This window comes from Peromyscus californicus, unplaced genomic scaffold (genome assembly GCF_007827085.1).
Source record: "Peromyscus californicus insignis strain IS unplaced genomic scaffold, ASM782708v3 Scaffold_13__1_contigs__length_99412109, whole genome shotgun sequence".
NCBI classification, from domain to species: domain Eukaryota; kingdom Metazoa; phylum Chordata; class Mammalia; order Rodentia; family Cricetidae; genus Peromyscus; species Peromyscus californicus.
Window position 1 is genome coordinate 26,390,800 of NW_026294424.1, and position 15,464 is coordinate 26,406,263.

At 45.0% G+C, this 15,464-nt stretch overlaps 1 protein-coding gene and 1 long non-coding RNA gene across 5 annotated transcripts in view; one reads left to right on the top strand and one right to left on the bottom strand.

Moving 5' to 3' along the window:
• Sertad2 (SERTA domain containing 2) overlaps positions 1-14,301 on the bottom strand; it is a 114,139-nt gene extending 99,838 nt beyond the window's left edge. For 3 of the 4 annotated variants that reach the window (XM_052734746.1, XM_052734747.1, XM_052734745.1), the window contains exon 1: positions 14,059-14,171. The gene's annotated coding sequence lies outside the window, so the exon portion shown is untranslated. Of the gene's footprint in view, positions 1-14,058 lie in introns of all 4 variants that reach the window. The other variant, XM_052734748.1, reaches the window with a different exon arrangement.
• A 613-nt stretch (positions 14,302-14,914) lies between these two features.
• LOC128108323 (uncharacterized) overlaps positions 14,915-15,464 on the top strand; it is a 32,390-nt gene continuing 31,840 nt past the window's right edge. The window contains exon 1 of the long non-coding RNA XR_008217429.1: positions 14,915-15,086. This is a non-coding gene — a long non-coding RNA (uncharacterized LOC128108323). The remainder of the gene's footprint in view (positions 15,087-15,464) is intronic.

Sequence of the window (15,464 nt, forward strand, 5' to 3'; positions counted from 1 at the left end):
ACCCCTAGGGAGGTAGAGGCAGGAAGATCAGAAGTTCAGGGTCATCCTCAGCTACATGGCAACTCTGAGACCAGCCTCGGATACCTGAGACACTGTCAAAACACAAACCAAAATAACAAAATGAAACAAAAAGACTCTTTTCAAAAGCCTTATTCATGCTGGGCAGTGGTGGCACACACCTTTAATCTCAGCACTTGAAAGACAGAGGCAGGTGGATCTCTGTGAGTTCGAGGCCAGCTTGGTTTAAACAATGAGTTCCAGGATAGCCAGGGCTACACAGAGAAACCCTGTCTCGAAAAACAAAACAACAACAAAAAACCTTATTCACACAAATATTCAATACTTAAGTCAGAAACTATGTGAAATGATATAGTGCCTCTCCTCCAAACACCCTAGCAGGATCCTCTGTCCATCTCTCTTCACTATCATGTGTTGTGGTTACACAGGAGAATGTCCGTGTCCTCAGGAGCCGCACTGAGGACCTGACTACAGCGCCATCATGTCCGAGCTTTCATTTAATACAGGGAAGAAGGAAGCATGCAGGGGGAGTGGCAGAGACAGAGGGCAGAGAGCGAGGACGCAGGAGGCTCCTCACCCACCAATCTAGGGCGAGGACGGAGTTGTTAGCTGGATCACCCCGGCAGGTTTTCTCCACATTCAAAAAGGGTGGTTGTGGGTGTGAGGATGGTGAACACTGCATTCCCAGCACTGAGGACGGCAGGCAGAGGCAGGCGGATTTCCAAGAGATCAAGGCCAGCCTGGTCTACATAGTGAGTTCCAGGCCAGCCAGGGCTACACAGAGAGACGCTGTCTCTGTCTCTGTCTCTGTCTCTCTCTCTCTTTTTTTATTTTAAAGATTGGGCCGGGTGGTGGTGGCGCACGTCTTTAATCCCAGCACTCGGGAGGCAGAGGCAGGTGGATCTTTTTGAGTTTGAGGCCAGCCTGGTCTACAGAGCGAGATCCAGGAAAGGCGCAAAGCTACACAGAGAAACCCTGTCTCGGAAAACAAAACAAAACAAAAAAAAAAAAAGATTGGTATGTGTAGGGATAAAGTATCAAGACAGCACTACAGAGTGAGTGTGTCTGTGCATTCAAGTTACCTGGGGACCTCCAAAGCACCCAAACCAGGGCCTCACTCCTGGGCTGTGTCCTGCAAAGGGCAACTTTCCATGTGCTCTGCTAGGATGGCAGAAAGTGCTTGAGTCGGTAAGTCACAACTCATTAACTCTGACGGTCCTGATGCCAGAGTCGAAATTTTGATCATGTTTCTTGGTTATTTTTAATCAATGAGAAGTTAACAGTGTTTTTAAACTTAATGTAGGCATTAAATACAACAAGAAGGAAATGTACCCAGAACATACACTGGGTAACTTACGAAATGCTGCATTAACATGAAATCATCACCTGATAAACTTGTATTGAACCTTCAGTACTGTGCACTTTTAGCAATGGGAAGGCCCTGGGCTCCATTAAAACAGTAACAACAAGAACTGGGAGGTAGAAGAATGGAACAGATTCATTTCTCCTCTAAACAAGTCTACCTAGAAAGTCTAGGGCTCAACTTGTAAATTCCGTTTAGAGACCTGAAAAGGAGGGAAGAGAAACAATGTATTCCGGAGACACGTTAAGCCCTTTACCCCATTCACAAAAAGCAAGGGCTGGGGTGATGGCTGGGTGGATCGAGTGCTTGCCCTGTGAGCATGAGGACTTGAACTCAGATCCCCAGCACCCAGAAAAGGCAGGCCCAGGCAATGTTTGTCAGTGACCCCAGTGCCGGGGACTGTGGGTGCACAGGCAGATCTAGGGGGAAGGGACTGACCAGTTGATCTAGCCTAGAAAGCAAGCTCAGTGAGAGAACCCTCTCAGAAAGGGTGGGGGGGGAGGATGGAGGACACCCAGCGCTGAACCCTGGCCTCCACACATGAATGCACACAAAGTTACGCACCAGACACCCTTCATTCCCCCAACACATACTTTTTTTTAAAAGATTTTTTATTTTATTTTATATTTATGAGTGTTTTGCCTGCATGTATGAATGTGCACCACATGCATGCCTGGTGCCCACAGAAGTCAGAAGAAGGCATCAGATCCTCCAGAACTGGTGGTTACAGACGATTGTGAACCTCTGTATGGGTTCTGAAACTGGAACCCAGGTCCTCTGAAAGAGTAGCCAGTGCCCTTAACTGATGAACCATCTCCACCCCACTTTACCCCCACAGAATTATTATAAAAAGAACAGAGAAGCTCGACTAAAATTATATTCTTGTCTCTGTGTCAAAGATGAGTCATAATCAGTAAACCTATAAGGAAAGGATCCCTTGGAGAATATACAACTTCAATTCTCCACATTTAAATTTGTGAAAAATTATTTAAAGATACTCCAGTGAATCTTACGTATGAAGAAAAGCTCTCCAAGGTCCAATACATAACTTTAAACCAACACCCATTCCTCGTGCCTCCTTGGTTCTATTCATCTTTCTTATTTAAAATGTATGTACGATCTAAGATATAAAACATATGTGACCAAAAAGTACATAAGACAGATAAATGATTAAAAGTCACAAACTCAAAAATATACTTCAAAGCTAGGTGTGGTTGTTCACTCGTGCTACCCACACACTTGGGAAGCTAAGAAAGGCAGGCCAGCCTGGGCTACAGAGTCTGACCCTGTCCCCTCACTTGATCTTAGCCAAATGGGTGACAAGCAAGAGATCCTGCTGAGGAAAAAGAAGAAACAAAACAAAAATTCTAATAATAGAGATTGTCATAACAATGTACTTATAATCTAGGTAGCTTTAATAAAAGTTTTATTGATTACACATTAAGTGCATGCATTTAAAATACTGAATTTAGTGAAGTTCATTTATTATTTTGATGTGCTGTCTTTCCTAGGTTGTTTTTTTTTAACTCAATCCTCCCATCTCAGCCTTTCAAGTAACTTAGATTACAGGCATGGACCACCACGGACTCAATTTGGTAAATTTTCTCTCTCTCTGTAAAGATGGGGTGGTGCTGGGATAGAACTTGGGACTTCATATATACTAAACAAATGCTCTACCACTGACCTACACGGCAGCTTGTTGTTTTGAGACAGGGTTTCATACAGTTCAGGCTGGTCTGAAACTCACTATGTAGCAGAGGATGACCTTGACTCCTGATCCCTCCTCCGCCTCCACTTCCTAAGTGCTGGGATTACAGGCATCATACAACATGTTAGACTACCATCTGGTATGTTTTGACACAGATACAGATCCTTGAAATCATTAGCAACAGAGATAACACACATGACTATGCTAGATGGGCTTTTTAATCAGTGGACTGAGTGGCGGGTAAAAGAGATGATGCCCTCCGCAGGAAAATAAAGTCTTCAAGGGGTGTTTTTCTTCCTAAGTCTCCACAGAAGTGTCTAAATATTTTCATTAACAGACAGAGGCAGGCAAATCTCTGTGAATTCAAGGCCAGCCTGGTCTACAAAGTGAGTTCCAGGACAGCCAGGGCAACACAGAGAAACCCTGTCTTAAAACACCAAAAAATACGTATGTAAGTAAATAAATAACAGATAAAATATGAGATTTTAGACTTTTACCCCAAAATTGAAATCAAAGAGACAGGAATGCATTATATTATTCTTAGACATAGTTCCAAATAAAGAAACATGTGGTCTAAAAATAATGTTAGCATTTCAAAACATTCAGGAAAAAAAATTAAACAAAACCACAGTCACACAGCATTGTGTTTGAATTTAAATCCAAGGCTAAAAAAACCACTCGGCAAAAAAGTACTTGCCTGGAGTTCATGTGGCCTTAGGTCCAGATTCCATCACTAAATAACAACAGTAAATTTAAGGTACAAGCTTGTCTGCTAATTCCAATGCAAAGTAATTTAGAAGGATTATTTACAAATTATAGCAATATATTCAGACTTCTTAAGTTTGCCAAATTAGGCCGAGGTATACCCACCTGGCAGACAGGGCTATTCCAGGCAACACTGGGGAAAAGGTATCTTTAGTAACTGCCAAAGGCTGCATCCTCATCCTTCCTCAGGAACTCCCCGGCCTACAGCATCCTCACTGCTGTTTCCCAGTTCCCTGCAGAGGGCTTCTTATTTATTTATTTTTTACTCAGGAATCTAAAATATACCCACACTGTGTCTCTAAACTCTGCTCACAGGTGCAGTTGCTGCTTCCCAAGGGGACAGTGAGCGTCGTTAAGAGCCAGGATGCCTGCTCCATTTTTTACCGCTTCCCTACTGAGAGTCTGTGCAGTAGCTGCAGATGAGACTATTCTTTGTCCAAGACACAAAAGCCCTCTAACCAATGTTGCTTAAACTTAAAGAAAGGATGGATTCCCAAGAAGGTCGTCCAGAACTTCCAGAGGGCAGGTCCACTGGATCTAGGACTTGAGTTCCTGCTGTGGCATACACCAGACCTTCCATTATGCTCCATTACATACCGCCCAATACAAGGGGTTTAATTTCTTTGCAGGGATCTTTTGTCTCCAAGTGGACATAAGCATTAGTATGGGGAGATGTCATGTCTTACTATAATTCTAAGAACCTAGGACATGTATGAAATCCTAATAAATAAAAAAATAATAATTCATGATGATCACTACATGTCATGTGCAATGCTACTTGCACTTTATAAAAATAGGTATATTTACTTTGTTATTTGAGAGGGAACCAACACTAACAGTTTCACTGGTGCAGGAAATGACCGAAGTGCAGTCACTGAAACAAAACCTTAGCTCCCGTGTACACCAGGCAAAGCAAACTTAAGCCGACTTCTTAATTGGTTAATGGCGCTGGGAGGACTACATGGCTACATTCCCATTGTGAAACATTCATTGTTACCATTTTTTTTTCCAGCTCTGTCACAAAGGAAACAAAGGAACAAGGGAAAACAACTTAAAAAGTCTAATAAAAATCTAGGAAAAATTCCAGACCACGGTTATTGTAAAGTTTTCCAGGATTAATAAATACGGAAGATTCATAATTTCTGGGAGAAACTGACATTGTTGTGTTTTGATGTCTCAACTCAAATTCAAATAAAAATTGTTTACTCAAATGGATTTTGTGGTCGGAATTGGGATTCCCTTTATACAAAATCAAAGGACATAAAACCCACATTAAGATTCTTTCCTGTTATCATTTCATCGTTCTACAATGTTTAATTGTAGCTGCTCCAAACAGCAGCTACCAAGCTCTGAACTCACCAAAGCCCTCTGGAATCTGATTTCCAGAGAGGGGACATGCGGCTCCTTTCTCCACTACAATACCAAACTGCCTAGCTGGCCCACATTAGGGACCAAAATACACTGTGTCTAATTTTATTTGAATTAAGTAAAATGTAACAACAGGGACTGGAAAGATGGCTCAGTAGTTAAAGAGCACCGGCTGCTCTTCTAGAGGACCTGGGTTTAATCCCCAGCAACCATTTGTAACCCAGTTCAAAGGGATTTGATGCCCTCTTCTGGCTCTCATGGGCACCATGCACACCAACTGTGCACAGGCATACATGCAGGCAAAATACCTACACACATAAAATTAAATTAAATTGAACGTAAATTAACAAATTGTTTTCTAAATCAGAAGGAAGAGCCAGGCTGCCTTGTGGGTGCACATCTATGATGCCAGCACTCACTGAGGGGGCTGACACAGCAGGATCAGGAGTCTCAGGTCAGCCTGACTACAAAGTAAGTTCAAGGCCAGCCTGGGCAACGTAGTGTGACCCTGTCTCAAAAGAAAGGCCTATTCATTTTACTGAATGGGATTTAAGGACACCTGATTTGTGATGTCTAAATAATGTGAAGAAGATTGGGAAATCAGCAAACATTCCCACCAGGTCAAAGACTGTGGTCCTTGGGAATTTTTTTTTTTCTCACAAGATTTTTATGGAACTCTTACTTTGAGAGACAAATTTGGGTCTTCAGGTACAGCTTAGTGGTAGGGCATCTGCAGTATGTGTTATGGGCTGATTTTTAGCATCACGAAGAAAGAAAAAAGCATTCATTTCATACTCTAATTTTCTAGGTAAAAGAACCCTTAAAATGCAACAACAGTTACCCTAAGAGACACTGCGTTTGAGTTCAGGCCAGGGAAGACAGTAAGGCTGATGCGGCTTCAGCAGGGACATTAATCATGCAGCAACGTGCGCGAGTCTGGAAAACTCCGCAGTGGACAAGGCCTGATGTCCCGACTCGATTTCAAGAGTTGAAAACAAAAGGAGCCGCTCCTCCCCACGCTGTGACGCTCTCAGGAAAGTCATCTCGACACGGTTGGGACAGTCACCACACACAAAAGAAAGCTTACAAACTCACCAGTCACTTGGCATGGAGCGAAACAAAGCTTGAAGTCTGAGAGACACTTTACAGTAATGTCAACAGGAAAGCAGGCTGTAGGCCTCCCCCATACAACAGATTAATAGAAAAATCAGTGAATAACAAAGATGTTTTCCTGTCGCCACCTCTCACAAACTTTGAGACACATCTTGGGTTTACAGTGTAGACTTTGAACCTGTGCTGGTAAGATAACCAATGCTCATCCTTCCATAAGACAAAGAAAATCTTTCTAAGGAAAAGGCTTTTCCATTGGTCTAACAAAGCAATCTAAACTAAATGAAAGCTCCAACTCTGTATGTCCTGCCCTGGAAGATGCACAGAGAGCGAACGGAGAAAACTACTGTGACAGAGCAAAAGAACTGCAATGGCTTTGAAAAGAGCAAGGAAAAGTAAGAAAAATGTCACAGGAATACACACAAGAATGCATACACACACACACACACACACACACACACACACACACACACACACACACACACATGAATCCAAACTCATTCAGGAATAGTAAGAAACTGAAAAGAATTTTATAACAAAGGGAAGAGGGCTGTGGGAAACAATGCTTAAATAAAAGGTGGGGTTTTTGACTAGTTAATATATTAACAGGAAACATTTGGTGCTCAAGAGTCACTCACGCCATCACACAAACCATCAACATGGACTTTACACTCAAAAGCAGAGAATGGATGGGAACTGCTGTTTCCAGCGATTGGCTGTTGAACAGTAAGAACCAAGTTTTGTTTTGTTTTTGAAACAGGGTTTCTCTGTGTGACAGTCCTGGCTGTTCTAGAACTCACTTTGTACACCATGCTGGCCTTGAACTCACATGGATCAGCCTGCCTCTGCCTCCCAAGTGCTGGGATGAAAGGCTTGCACCACCACTGCCTGGCAATTTTGTTTCTGTTTTTGTTGTTTAAGTTGATTCCTGGGAGCAAGCTGGAGAGATAGCTCAGCAGTTAAGAGCAAATTCGGTACCCAGCATCCAAGCCGGGTGGCTCACAACTGCTCCAGGCAATCCAACATTTCTAGCCTCAGAGGCACTGTGCTCATGTGCACATACCTACATAAATAAAGTCAATATGTGCACATAATTAAAAATAAAATAAATCTTAAAACAAAAAAGGGTGCTTCCTAGAGGACAGGGGCTGTAGCTCAGTGGCAGGGCATGTGTTTGGCGTGCACAAAGTCCACAGTCAATCTCAGCAGTCAGAAAAACAGGATTTCTGCTTAGAAAACTCACATTTGGGGGATTACTACTTACTATCCTGAATACTGAATAGACTCAATAATATTTCTGTGTGGGGCTCACTTGTTCCAATAGGTCCTATTCTGAGTACACTAACATCTCACTTTCACTTTAAAAGGTGAATAATATCAAAAGGCTGTGAAAAACTACAAATCATTAGAGAAAGAGTAAAGCTGAATTCTGATGAATTTATATAATAGGCTAACTCTACGCCTATATATAACTCTCTACATTGAGACAGTGTCTCATGAAGCCCAGACTGACCTTGAACACACCAGATAGCTTGAATTCCTGATCTTTCTGCCTCCACTTGCCAAGTGCTAGGATTCTAGGCATGTGCCACCATGTTCAGCTACCTTCTAATGTTTATTTTTACATTTATTTGTTTGTGTGCCTATTTGTCATAGGGTTTCTCTCTGTGTAGCCCTGGCTGTCCTGGAACCCATTTGTAGTGAATCCTGGAACTCAGAGATCCTCCTGCCTCTGGCTCCTGAGTGTTGGGGTTAAAGGCATACACCACCACGCCCCGTTTTATCTTCTAAATTTTTAAAGACTCCTAAATCCTGGTGTGGTGGTACAGTCCTGTAATCCCAACACTTGGAAGGTGGCAGGAGGATTGAGAGTTCGAGGCCAACCTGGACTACATGAGACCCAGTCTTAGAAAACAAAACAAACAAAAGAAGAAAGCCCCACAACAAAGAAGACAATCATAAAGCATCCCCATTCACTTTTAGAGGCAGGCAGGAGACCTCTAAAGTGTACCCTTCTGCACATGCCTTTGCTTGTCTACCTGAATGAGAAGAACTGCCTGGGACAGACGACCTCCTGTGAGCCACTCTGTCCTCGGGTGCATATTCCACGGCACTCAAATGGCACACTATAAATGAGTCCTAAGACGGGTCCCAAAGCCAAGTTCTCCCTTTGAAAGGCAACAATGAAGGAATTTTCCTTTGACTTTCTTTTTAACGTTTTCTCTTTTGTTTGTTTTGAAAAGAAGTCTTAAGCCTGGCTCTATACACACATATATACATTCAATTCACTTTTATTTTATGTTCATTGGTGTTTTGTCTGCTTACAGATTTGGGCTTAAAAGTATTAAATGCACCAGTTTGGTGGTACATGCTTTTAATCCCTGCACTGGGGTGGCAGAGGCAGGCAGAGCTCTGAGTTTGAGGTCAGCCTGGTCTACATAGAGAGTTCCAGGACAACCAGGGCTACACAAAGAAACCCTGTCTCGAAAATAAATCATAAATAAAATAAAAAAATTTAAAAAAGCATAGAAAGAACTATAGCAGTATAGTTAAGAAACATATTTCAAGCCAGGCATGGTGGGACACACCTTCAATCCCAGCACTCTAGAGGCAGAGACAGATGGATCTCTTGAGTTCAATGTTAGTCTGGTCTACAGAAAGAAAACCTGTCTTGAAAACAAAACAAAACAAAAGTCATCTTTCAAAACCAGGCATGGTGCCCATGCTTATAACCACAGCATTTCGGAGGCCGAGACAAGAAGAGCTGCCATTAGTTGAGGCCAGGTGAGGGCTCCAGCAGGGATACCAGGCCACAGCTACCCAGCACAGAAAACAGGAGCAGCGCGGGAGAACAGGAGAAAAACAGTACCACGCTAAAACACCTTCAGGGAAAACTATGAGGCCTTCCATTTTCAGACCAGATACGTAATATGCTGCATCTAAGTGCCTATACATGCTTTTTTATTATTTTATTTCATTTATTTAGTGAGTGTGTGTGTGTGTGTGTGTGTGTGTGTGTGTGTGTGTGTGTGTGCATAGGACAATCCTTGACGGTCAGTTCTCTCCTTCCACCCGGAGATGTAACTAATCATCCTTTACGTGATCATGCCTTTACCCCATGAGCTACTTCACTGGCCTTATAAACTCTTTCTTAAAGTTTTGTTCAGATTAACTGGGTGTAGTGGCTCACACTTATAACCCCAGCACTCCGGAGACTGAAGCAGAAAATTGCTGAGAGCTCCAGCCTGAACCACACAGTTCCTGGCCAGTCAGGGCTCTGAGGCTCCCCTCTCAAAGTAAAAGTACATGAACAGCAAGATGTGGGGTACATAGCTGCAATCCAAACAGCCGGAAGGCTGAAGCCAGAGGAGGACCATAGCACAGCCTGGGCTACACAGGAGAACGGGTTCTGTCTTTAAAAGGAGGACAAGTTTTCTAAAATTTGATTGTTTTAGCCAATGAAAATACAATATGGTCAACTAAATTGTGTAGTATGATTTGATTAAACAAAGGATTGTATACACAGAACTAACTACCTGGTTACTGTAACCAGAAGGTTTAACAATCTTATAAAACTCGGCCATACTCCTGATTTTTCAAATGAAGGTCCTTCTTTTAAATCATGCATGTATAACTGCAGAGGGCACAGTAGTCAAACTAGTTTTATTGACATGTAAAGTGAAAGGATTCTATAAACAATGCAGGTAGTAGCCCCATCAAATTTACTCATTTAAAAAAAAATCGCCATTGCGTAATACCTATTAAAAACGTGGGAAAGTTTGAAGATTGCTTCAGTTACTGATTCCACATACCTCCATTATAATTCCTACCACACTATTACTGCAACCACTTAGCAGCTAATTATTATCAAGATTGCTCAAGAGTTTTCTTCCTGAATGGAACTTTCTTCTTTGAGGAAGTGATGCCATCTTACCTTTCAATGTGAGGCTCATACATTCTCTTTACTAATTCTGAAGCAGAGAATTATATCCTGTCACCATTTGAGACTTTCCAAAATCTGATTTGTATGGTTAACAGCATTCAACTTAATGATAGAAAGCTTGAAAGTCAGAAAGGGTTGATTAAAACTTGGACATGTCAGGTAACAAAGGAAGATATTAGACATACCTTTTCAGATTATTTCAATTTAATCTCCACAATTAAAAATCTGTTAATAAAAATAAATTATAAATTTCATTTACTCTTTAAGCACTAAAATAAAAATTATTTTTTTCTCTGAGTGCTGATTTTAAAGGTGTGAGCCACCACATCAGACAAAGTAAAAATTCAGTTCGACAAGAAATAATATTCTCTACAGTATCACACTTAAAATGTACATTCAATTATTCATAAATAATTTGGAAAAAAAACACTGTTCAATTAATTCCACATCATTATCCACTTTTTATATGCCAGGTACTTTGCGAGGCACCAGCAATGAACTCAGAAATGAAACACTACTTTAGTTTTACAGGCGAAAACCACGAACAACCACCACCATGTGATTTCTATAACAATTTTATAGTGGCGGTGGGTACGGGCTACTTTGCAAATTTAAATGAAAGAACGCAGACAATGGTGTAATCCTAGTATTCAGAAGGCATAAACAGGTTTGAAGCTAGCCTGGACCAGAGCGAGAGCCTCTCAAAATGAAAAAAAAAAAGTGAAAGTGTGTGGACAGCTCAACCCATCCAATAAACTAAAAACCATTTTTCAAAACAATGTCTCGCTCTATCATCCCCGTTAGCCTTTAATTTCAATCATTTGCCTCAGCTTCCTGAGTGTCGGGGTTACAGGTATATTACAGTATGTCTTGCCCAATAACTGAGCTTCCTTCCTCCACTTCTGTGTATGCATGTCCCCATGTGCAGGTACGTGCATACAAGTGGAAGTCAGAGGACAACCGCAAGTGTCATGGCTTCGGCGCTGCCTACTTTGTTTCTGAGACAGCGCCTCTCACTGGGCTGGAGCTTGCCAAGCAGGGCTAAGCTAGCTGGCCAGTGAGCGGCAGCCTGTTGCTGCTGCTGCTGCAGATTGGGACCGCAAGCTTGCACCACCAGACCGGCTTTTAATGTGGGGTCCCCGGACCCCAACACAGGTCCTCACGCTAATAAAGCAAGCAATTTGGTCACTGAGTTCTCTCTCCCGCCGCTCTGAAGGGGCTTTGAGACAAGGTCTTGTTACGAAGTCCTGGCTGGCACAGAACTTTATATAGAGACCAAGATGGCCTCAAACTTGTAGCTTTCTCTGTCTCTGGAGTGCTGGCTTACAGGTATGTGCCACCAGATCTGGCTTCTGATAACTGAACTTCTTAAACATTTCACATATAGTTCAAACATCAGGCACATGATAAAAGCCTGCTTAACGCCAATGATTCTTTATAAAAAATTATACCACGGAGGCTAAGAGTGCCAATCAGTGGTGGGGTGCTTGCTTTCACTAGGCAAAGTCCTAGGTTGGATTCCCAAACCCACTTCTAAAGTCACCTGTATACATAACAGAGCTAAACTTGGGCAGACCTACCAAACACTGTTCAAAGTCTCTGCACATGTGAATTCATTCTGTCCTCATAACAGTATGGAGGAGACATTGCTACTGATACCATTTCATAGATCAATATCCAGTTAGCCTGGCTAAAAGCACACAGACTTGCAGGACCCGAGTCAAGAGCCTTTTCATTTTGTTTTGGTTTTAGTTTCTTTGTTGGTTTGCCTGTCTGAGACAAAGTTCCACTATAGTCTGCATCCTGGACTAGGTCATCCTCCTGCCTCAGCCTCCCTGGCAGATGGGCTCCTGCTAAGCACTAGCAGCCTTGTTCCAGAGCCCTGCTCCCCGCCCTCCACTCCGTGTGTATGGTGTGCAGATGCACGTGTGTGGAGGTCAAAGGTTGACATCACGTATCTGTCTCATTCTTTCTACATCTCTTTATTAAGCTAGGGTCTCTTGCTTGGACCCAGAGCCTGCCTGCCAACTTGGCTAGTCTAACTTGCTAGTTTGCCCCAAGAGTCCCTGTCTCCCCCTCCCAGTACTGGGGTTACAGGAAGGCTGCCACATTTTTGTGGGTGCTGAGAATCTGAATTTAGAAAATGGCCTACCAACTGAGCAATCTCCCCAGCCCCTGGGGCTTCACTATTAAATACCACACAGACACCTATCTTCCAGCGATGATGTAGTCTATTGCAAGCATCTTATTAATCCTTGAAAGAAAAAAACTTTTAAAGAGGATTCTTTCTGGAGAAAACCACTACAGTCCAGATTGTTGGAAATTTGTCCAAGGTCACAGAGCCAGTGAGAGGCAGTGACAAAATTCAAATTCAGACAGCAGGATTCCCTGTGCTATGTGGCTTCACCCTCATGAAAAAAGTCACATGGTAAATTTACTAAAAAATTCAAAAAGTCTTTGTGTGAGTCTTCCTGAAACACACTGAAAGGCCTGGGAGCTGGTGACAAGCATGTCTTTAAAACAGCATTTTTACATGTAAGTTACTTTTCAGCTTCACCACTTTGGACTGATCATAACCACATTCCTGCTCTTTAAAAAGAAATCTTTCTGTAGCAACTTGGCAGATTTCAGCACAGGAACAGTCTATTCTTTAAAATTAAATTTAGTAACAACTTATTCTGGTTAGTCTGAAAGAGAAGTCGAAAACGAACTACTAAGAGGCCAATGCTGTACTTTAATATTTCAAAACATGTCTGGTTTGGCCTAATTTAAATCTTGTGGACAACTAGCATAGAACTCGATTTAAAGAAAGCAATACGAACTTAAAACTACTGAATTCTAAACAGCAACCTCAGAATCCAGGTCGGAGCAACCATATCTTATCATTCTTTTACCTCAAAATAAACATTAAAGATCCATAAGGTAAGATTCTCATGAAGCAGATAACTAGGTGTAGGTATCTGTAGTTTGGAGGCACTTAAGATAGAGAACCCAAATTCAAAATTGACGAAATTCTGTAGAGTAACGTTGTTTAAAGAATAGTCAAGAATACAAAAGGTATACCAAAAGAAACAAAATCTAAACTGCTTTTCAATCCATACAGCTCTGCACCGTGTCCAGTGACTGAGAAAGACACAATTCTGTGTTGTAATGCCTCCCTAGAGCAGAGGAAAACTGAAGTGGACATACCCTGCTGGATTCCCATCTTACCTTGCTCTCCTCCAACAGGTTCAGACTTCATAACCTTTAATACCAAATTCACATTTTTTCCGAAGAAAACCCATAAAAATGCTTCAAAATAAAAGCACTAAGCAATGCCACTAGGCAACCAGTCTTCTCCTCCTCTATTACCATGCATTCAAATTAAAAACACCTTTTGCTTTGCCTTCATTGAATGAAAGTTAACTTTGATTTAGAGGAAAATGTGCCCATTAGGCATTTTACACTTTTCGCAGGACACTCAGTCTATCAGATCACATCGCTGACTATTACTGCTCACTTAGGCATTCAAAAGACAGAAAGCATGCCAGCACCAATTATTTTACAAGCGGCATAATGCCCCGCTGGTGGAAGTCTGGCAATACCTACATGTACAGCAAGACAGGAGAAGGAGGGCGTCAAGGGCGGGGGAAGAGCGAGCGAGGGAAGGAGGGAGTCGCCTCCTCAAATCCACGCCGGACCGGGAACCTCCAACCACAACCTGATTCCTACCCTTCCCAAAAGTGGCCCGGCAACCACATTTTTTTTCAGACCACCCCACCCAAAATCCCGCGCCGTACTCACCTTCCGCGAAGTGGTGGGCGCCGGGTCCAGCTCCCGGGCGGGTCGGACGGCGCGGCGAGCGGGCGTCGGTCGGAGCGTCCCTCGGTGCGGGACCGGGAACCCGACGGGTGGGAGCGCGGAGGAGCGGGAGGAGGAGCGGGATGGGGGCGCCCGCTCCTACCGAGCCCGCGGGGACTCCACGGCTGCCCCGCGGAGGAAAGCCGACCGGGTGATGGACTGACTGTCGGGGGACCGGCGGGGACGGGCGAGGAGAGCTAAAGGGGCGAGACCGCGCGCGGGCTGGACGGGAGACGGCAAGAAGCGGCCCGGGGTCTAGCCCATGCCGCGGCGGCCTGGGGGCAGAGGCTGGCTGAGGGGAAGTTGCCGTGGCTGGCGAGATGCGGGAGGAGGGCGCACCGGGAGGAGTACAGCCAGCCAGCCATGGATAGCGGGGCGCCGAGAGCAGGGGCGGCCGGCGGCGGGGAGCACCGCCCGCTCGGCTCGCTCAAGACATTTAATTGGATTGATGGGTTGTGCAGTGACTCACAGACTTTAAAGAGTCCTAGGGCAGTCCCCGCCCAGCTGGACCGGGAAGAAGCGGCGGGGCGGGCGGGGTAGGGGGCCGGGGAGAGCCGCGAGGGAGGAGGCGGCGGGGCGGGAGCGCAGCGAGGACGCCCAGTGGCAGGGCGCGCCGCCTTGACGGGCGTGACCGTCCACCAATGGCGGTGGGGCTCGCTAGGTGGCTGGCTTCGCCCCTGGCCCAATGAGTCTTCTAAGGACACTGTCGCGCACCGGGCGGGGGAAGGGATGGGGGTGGGGAGAGGTGGGTGGACGTTGAGCGGGGGGAGGAGAAAAGGAGCCGCGGGAGACCCGCGGAGTCACTCTGCCCTCCTCGTTCTGGAAGTGCGCTTTCCACCAATCCGAGCGCCACGTGGGGGTGATGGATGCCGGCCCGTGGCCAATGAGGAGGAGAGGCTGGCGGCGAGGAGTGGGCGGGCCCGCGCTCTCGCTCCCTCCTCCCGCGCGGTCCTCCAGCCCTCCCGGCCCGGGTCAGTCACGCAAGTAACCGTGTGAGAGCGGGGCCGCACGGGGCGGGGCCGCGCGGGGCGGGGCCGCGCGGGGCGGGGCGGGGCGGGGCCGCGGGCGGCGTAACCCGGACCCGCTGGAGGGGCGCGCGGGCGGGTCCCTTGCGGAGCCTGCAGGCAGACCCTGCTGCCAAGCCCACTTTCCGGGCGGTCGGATTCCGAGGGGATCTGATCCAAACTTGATCCGCGTCCGCGCAGCGCCCGCTCCTAAAACAGGCCGGTGTGAAGTCCGGTGGGCATGTGCACTGAGATTTGAGGAGGCAAAGACACGAGGCGTGGCGATCACTTCGGCCCAGGATTCGCCCGTTTTGTGGGGAAGTCACCTAGGGTGTGGACAGGTTG